Raw genomic sequence first — 7530 nt, 5'->3', positions numbered from 1 at the left:
AAAAGACAGCTTCAGTCTCATTACCATTATACGCTCATCGACTGGAGTAACCTCTACTACCGAGGGCTGGAGTCTGCTGGAGATGGCCATGGCTACTCCCTGGAGATGGTGACCGTCGCTGCGGCCTGACCAGTAGTAGGTGTAGCCACCTACAGTGATCGTTCCGCTGCCACGTCTTCTCACCTCCGAGAGAGCAGCCACCTCCACTCTCAGCCTCCCCAGTTCCCTCAACAGCAGAGGCAACCGATCATCCTAACCCAAAGAACAGTTCCAAGCCCCCACCCTGACTCCCCGCCTGAGGTTTAGCCTCAGGTAGTCGCTCCGGGTGGACGCCACCTCTGCCACCCCCGCTGATGCTGCTCCACGTATAAGGGGACGGCAGGCTGTGGAACCCATCATCCACCTACGGAGCTCCAGAAGGTTTTCCCCCATAAGCTTCACTCCAGGCTGGCATCTACAAAAACGGATACGGGACGAGTAGTTCTCGCTCCCGACCTGCGTCCTGGAAGTCGCCCTCCCAGCGGGATCCACAGCCCGCCTCTCTTGTTGGGTGGGAGGAGCAGTTCCCCTCCTCCCAGCATTTCCATATACATTTCTCCTTGCCGAAGGGTTTTTTATCTGGGGGGGAGGAGGACTGGGAAGGCCCACCTCCCCTGAGCCTCCCGTTAACCCCAGGGGGCCTAGGGGCAGGAGTTGGTACAGGGCCAGGGCGTGATATGCTGTTTTTTGAGAAGCTTTGATATTTTTTTCTTTGGATCATATTTCATCCATTTTATCCTTCTGCAAAATGTCTTGAACATAATAAGGCGCGCTGAGAGCGAGCAAAAATACAACAATCAATCAACAAACAAACAACCAAACATACAGAAGTAACGATATAAACAAACAAAAAGTCATGGGATACACAGAAATGATCTATATATCCTTACATACTTTATATACTTATTTCTATACCGGCCTGTACTTGCATGTCATTTTACGGGCGAGATACTGTAAGAGTTGGGTGCGTGGCCCCGAAGAGTTAAATATGGGTGAAAAGACAGAAAAACAATGGCGTGGTGACACCCGTCTCGCTCGGGATGAAAACCCGTGTCATACCCGTCTGACTGGAGAACAATAATTTTTCCAACCAGTATTTTGTGTCGTAAAACATCATTAGAGCAACAATAACGGTAAGAAATAGATAATCATAACATGTACAAGTACTTCATGCTTGATTTGTCGTGTAAAACATATAAATAATGAAAAGGAAAAATATTGCGATGTTTTGGTCCACATTTTTATTACATCTATTACATGGTGCAATAAGGGATTCCTATAATTTCATGTGCTTCTTATAAAAGTGACATATATTTTCAAAATCTCATATTAGGGTGTTTTGACAGTCACCTTTGAAAAATATTCACACCCCCCAAAAAAAAGTAAGGTCAACTTCTCAAAAGTCTCTGCATATTATAGGAGAAAGATTGTTCTATACAGACATGGATTTTTGAGATTTTTTTTTTAAACAGTCAACGTAGGCCTATAGAAACCAAAAGTGGCTTCTGCATATTATAATAGAAAGATTGTCTTACATAGACATGCAATCAGAATGGCTGTATGATTATTATTATTATTATTTTTTTTTTTTTGAGAAATTTAAAAGAATGGTCCATGTAGACCTATAAACCCATGAAATCTCTGCCACCCTCCTACACTATACATAAGATTTAGAAAAACTGTTACGTGCTGGCAGTGTCCACAAAACTTCGGAGTGTAGGTAGATGATAGAGGATTATGGTGTAGGAAGACTAATCTTATACCTTGTTTTGTTAATACCAAAACAGCTATGAAAATGTATGTAAACACAAAAATGCCGATATTTTGAAACTACCTTTGTAGTCTTCATCAACTCTCCCAGATGCAATTTTAGTTAAAGAAAAAGATACCCGAAAAAATAAACATTGCCGGGCGTCCTGCCAGTGTGACACAGTATCAGGGTTCGCGCTCCGACTGCGGGGTGCGTCTCACTCGTTAATCCATTTCTCCAACGCAATACTGAAAATGAAACATTTCTCACCGGCATTTTGTCAAGGAACGGCAATTGCCAGATCTTGAAATCCCAGTAGAAAGTGCAAATGCACTTTAGGATTTTGTAAAGAGTATCGTATAACTATGAAACCACGCAAAAAAAAGTGTAATAAAAATAAAAGAATGGATAACGTTCATGAATTAGGAAAACCAGACATTGAAATTTACAAAATAATCTTCAGAAGCACACAGTAATACATGAACTCATTGATATATCACAGTAATGAGTTAAGAGGTCATAGTAATGTTTACCTTTGGGATGTCAACGTGGTGAAGGACTTAGGGTAATTGTAACAGAGAGCGACGCACCCTCCCAGAGACTAAGTTGAAAAAAATTTATGTTTTTCTGCATGAAATCCTATGATTTAGTTGATTTTCAGCGTTGTTTCTTCTGTGAATGAATTGTTCAGGAGATTGAGTACCATATCTCCATCAATGCTCTTGATTTGATAGTCCTGTTAGCAGGGGAGGGCATGAAGTATATCAGGGGAATTATGGGATAAAACAAGCTTAAATAAGAAGAATAATGATCAAAATTATGTAAAACTATCACAAAAAACACTTAAAATCGGCCAATGAAACTCTATGGATGTAACCGCCATTTCTGAAATTCTACGGACTGACACGCCATAAATAAAAAACTCTACGGGAACCCAACCCACCTTTCGACAAAACTCTATGGGAATTCACACGTTCCAACCCCCTAAAAAAATGTATTGACCAATAAACCAACCTAATATATCAATATAAACTGCCGTAAGTAGGGGTGCCCTTTGGGTACTGCCTGGGAGGAGGTCTGATGGGGGGCAAGCCCCCCAACACCCCCCAGGACACATTCTCTCCACCTGTTCCTTTGTACCGTTGGGATTGCTTCGATTTGAATCACCTTTTTCGTCATTTGGAGTTCTTGATGGGTTCAGGTATATAACTGGGATGGTTACTAAAGTCTAATTAATTATTCTTCGATGCCATTGTAATAGCCTTAAAATCAACCCAGAATCAACACGACACTTGAAATGCAACATTTCTCACTGGCGTCCTAGCTCGAAATGAATGGGCTGGTGAGTTGTCAACCTGTGGCTGGCGCAAGAAAGTGTGAAAGACTCGATGCACAGGATTCTATATGAGAGTATAAATAAATATTAAAATATACAAATGAAGTATAATAACATTAACAAAAGACTTTAAAGGCATAAATGTGTACCAGCAGACACAGATAATTAACCAAACATCATTTTGACAAGCGTGTAATGATACACGCAAAAATGCGTTCGTGGGTCAGTGTTGTGTTTTTCTTTGCAACGTAAAGAAGCTCATCGACTTTGAATTTGAAAGGCACCCGTACATTATATTTTCATAATTTAGCGGTGACTATAAGGCCTGCGCACCTTATACTTTATTCTATCCCCTTTTATTTTTCCCGCTCTATAAGATGGCGGCATCCATTTCCCTGTATCTACAAGCGTTGCTGTAAATAACTTATTCCAGACTTAGAAAAGGATGGGTAATTTTCTATATTACGTCTGCTATGACATCAACGATTTTGGTATCGTTGGATTCCTCTCACTCTATACAATGCAAATATGTAGGTTTTATTGTGTAGACATCCCCCAATAGCGACAAACTTGACCCCGATAGCAGGGGCGATGATGTTGGAGCGGCAGACATAATATAGAAAATTACCCTAATAATATAACCCACAGTGAAAATAACCATGGTTATTCAGATGACTTTCCATTGCAGGGGGCTGCTACCCCCCAATCCCCGCCGAGGAAACAAAGAATCCATCACGTCTTCACGGCTGGATAGAGCGTACACGAACTAGGTGCGGAGCCGATAACCTACCATAACCTAGGATTTTTAAGGTAATAACTTGATTGATAGTAGGGAGGGTGCTCCTGAAATCTGTCTCCGAGTAGGAGCATCCTCTACATTTGGTCATCACAACAGCTGTGATGTACCAAATGCGGCGGTTATTTCGGTAAATATGATTATCATGGTTCCAGAGGACGGAAAACCTTGAGTTTACGTTCTTATACAATAGATGGCGACATAGTCACTTCAGTAACTGTATACGATAATAACTGCTATCTATTGGCTGACTCTAATATACGTCTTTCTAGTGTACACACATCATTCCACTCCATCATCCGAGGCCATCGGTGTAACATCGAGAGAGGCGCAAAACCTGCCGACAAGGGCGGGCCACCGCCGCTCTTCTGTTCATGGTATAAGCTGTTCATCCTGATTACACTACAATTGTCTCTGTATACAATGCTGACTATGTCAAGGTTAGTATGCTGATTCAGTAGGAATGTTACGAGGTAATTGTAATATTATGTCCGCTGCTCCGACATCGACGATAATCACTTTCCATTGCGGGTCGCAATGGAAAGTGATGCGAATAACCATGATTATTTTCAGTAATTTTCTATATTACCTCCGCCGCTCCGATATCTACGATTTTGGTAGTGTTGGATTCCTCTTACTCTATATAATACAAATATGTTGGTTTTACTACACAGGAACCCACCGTTAGCAGCAAACTTGGCCCCAATAGCAGGGGCGACGATGTTGGAACGGCGGACTTAATATAGAAAATTACCCTAATAATATAACCCACAGTGAAATTACCATGGTTATTCACGTGAACTTCCCCCTCTGGAGGGGGGCTGCCCCAACCCCTGCCGAGGAAACAAAATATCCCCCATGTATTCACGGCAGGATAGAGTGCACACGAACTAGATGCAACGAGAAAGGGGCAAAACCCGCACAGCCAATGAGGGTGGGCCACCACCGCCGCCGCGACGATATTTGTGTAACTCTCTAGCCTGCTGTGAATACGTGGTGGAGGTTTTGTTTCCTTGGCGGTGGTTGAGGGGGTAGCATGGGGCGCAGCCCTCTGCAATGGAAAGTCGTGTGAATAACCATGGTTATTTTCACTGTGCATTATATTATTAGTGTTATTTAACCCCACATTTTCCCTGGAACCTTTCAGGCCCTCTCCTGCTATCGGGGCCAAGTTTGTCACTGATGGGGGGTTTCCACGCAAAAAAAACTATATATATGCAATGTGCACAGTGAGAGGAATCCAGCGATACCAAAATCGTCGATATCAGAGCGGCAGAGGTAATTTAGAAAATTACCTTATTTTCACTGTGGGTTATATTATTAGTGTTATTTAACCCTGCATTTTCCCTGGAACCTTTCCTGCCCTCCCCTGCAATCGGGGCCAAGTTTGTTGCTATAGAGGGGGTTCTGCGCAATAAACAATCTATATTTGCAATGTGGACAGTGCTAGGAATCCAACGATACCAAAATCGTCGATGTCAAAGTGGCGGACGTAATATAGAAAATTACCAAAGGATGGGTCTCTCTTCTCTGTCAAGGAACTCCTCTATTTTTGTTTTGCTCGCCATATGACTTAGATGAAAAGTGTCTCAAGTTATGTCAAGGTAATCACTCCTTACACTTTTTTTTTCAACGATAACCCTGATTATTATCCACTTTAAATTTACACAAGAAATAGTGGTAATTTTCTATATTACCTTCGCCTCTCTGATTTCAACGATTTTGGTATCATTGGATTCCTCTCACTCTGTACAATCCAAATATGTAGGTTTTATTGCGCGGAAACCCCCCGTTAGTGGCAAACTTGGCCCCAATAGCAGGGGTGACGATGCCGGAGCGGCGGACGTAATATTGAAAATTACCCTAATAATACAACCCACAGTGAAAGTAACCATGGTTATTCACAAGACTTTCCCCCCTGGGAGACTGCCGACCCCCAACCCCCGCCGAGGACACAAAATATTCCCCACGTATTCACGGCAGGATAGAGCGCACACGAACTAGATGCAACAAGAAAGGCGCAAAACCCGGACAGCCGACGAGGGCGGGCCACCACCGCTCTTCTGTTCTTGGTATACCTTGTTCATCCTGATTATACTACAATCGTATCTGTATACAATGTTGGCTATGTCAAAGTTAGTATGGTGATTCAGTGGGAATGGTACGAGGTAAATGTACTACGTCCGCCGCTCTGAGATCGCCGATATCTGTGTAACGCTCTTGCCTGCCGTGAATACGTGATGGAGGTTTTGTTTCCTCGGTGGGGGTTGGGGGCGGTAGCCCCCCTGAGGGGTCCGAGGGGGCACAGCCCCCTGCAATGGAAAGTCATGTGAATAACCATGGTTATTTTCACTGTGGGTTATATTATTAGTGTTATTTAACCCCGCATTTTCCCTGGAACCTTTCATGCCCTCCCCTGCTATCTGGGCCAACTTTGTCGCTAACGGGGGTTTCCCCGCCATAAAAACTATCTATTTGCAATGTGGACAGTGAGAGGAATCCAACAATACCAAAATCGTCAATATCGGAGAGGCGAAGGTAAAATAGAAAATTACCAAAATAGTAACCGAAGTTGGGGTAATTTTCTATATTACCTCTGCATAATCGATATTGATGATTTTGGTATCGTTGGATTCCTCTCACTCTCCACATTGCAAATATATATGTAAGCGTCAAACTTGGCCCCGATAGCAGGGGAGGGCATGAAAGGTTCCAGGGAAAATGCCGGATTAAATAGCACTAATAATATAATGCACAGTGAAAATAACCATGATTATTCACACAACTTTCCTTTGCAGGGGGCTGTGCCCCCTGTGACCCCCCTGGGGGGGGGCTTCCGCCCCCCAACCCCCGCCGAGGAAACAAAACCTCTACCACGTATTCCCGGCAGGCTGCAGGCTAGAGCGTTACACAATCATCATCGATGTCGGAGTGGCGGGCGTAATACAATTACCTCGTAAGATTCCCACTGAATCAGCATATTAACCTTGTTATAGTCAGCATTGTATATAGAGACGATTGTAGCATAATCAGGATGAACAGGGTGGCCCGCCCTCGTTGGCGGGTTTTGCGCCTCTTTCGATGTTACACCGATGGCCTCAAGGTCGAGTTTCCCGTCCTCTGGAATAACGACATCCGTATTCCTAACCGAAATAACCGTCGCGTTCAGAAGTCAGCCATAGCCGGCGCGATGGCCGAGTGTGGAGGGTGCTCATATTCGGAGACGGATTTTCTGAGCGAAATTGCAACTAGCCAGGAAAAAATACTACCAGGACCTGAATGTGAGGTTGCACCACTTCCTGTGTGCTGCAGCGTCGCTGTATCCTCCGGCCTAGGACCTCCTGCCGGACGCACCCTGCCTCCTTCACCTTCTGCGGCAAAGGAGCACCTTCCCTACTAATTAGCGGCATTAATCAATCATTTCGATGTTACACCGATGGCCTCAAGGTCGAGTTTCCCGTCCTCTGGAATAACGACATCCGTATTCCTAACCGAAATAACCGTCGCGTTCAGAAGTCAGCCATAGCCGGCGCGTTGGCCGAGTGTGGAGGGTGCTCATATTCGGAGACGGATTTTCTGAGCGAAATTGCAACTAGCCAGGAAAAAATA

The 7530-nt window shown here is 44.0% G+C and overlaps 1 protein-coding gene and 1 long non-coding RNA gene across 2 annotated transcripts in view; one reads left to right on the top strand and one right to left on the bottom strand.

Moving 5' to 3' along the window:
• The window catches only part of LOC113821483 (uncharacterized), a gene marked incomplete in the record, with an annotated part of 84577 nt that overhangs the window by 24103 nt on the left and 52944 nt on the right, over positions 1–7530 (top strand).
• The window catches only part of LOC138859183 (uncharacterized), an 8866-nt gene continuing 2601 nt past the window's right edge, over positions 1266–7530 (bottom strand). Inside the window, exon 2 of the long non-coding RNA XR_011398098.1 lies at positions 1266–2037. This is a non-coding gene — a long non-coding RNA (uncharacterized lncRNA). The remainder of the gene's footprint in view (positions 2038–7530) is intronic.

The sequence above is a fragment of the Penaeus vannamei genome, chromosome 34 (assembly GCF_042767895.1).
Source record: "Penaeus vannamei isolate JL-2024 chromosome 34, ASM4276789v1, whole genome shotgun sequence".
NCBI classification, from domain to species: domain Eukaryota; kingdom Metazoa; phylum Arthropoda; class Malacostraca; order Decapoda; family Penaeidae; genus Penaeus; species Penaeus vannamei.
This window is presented reverse-complemented; position numbering and strand designations above follow the sequence as displayed.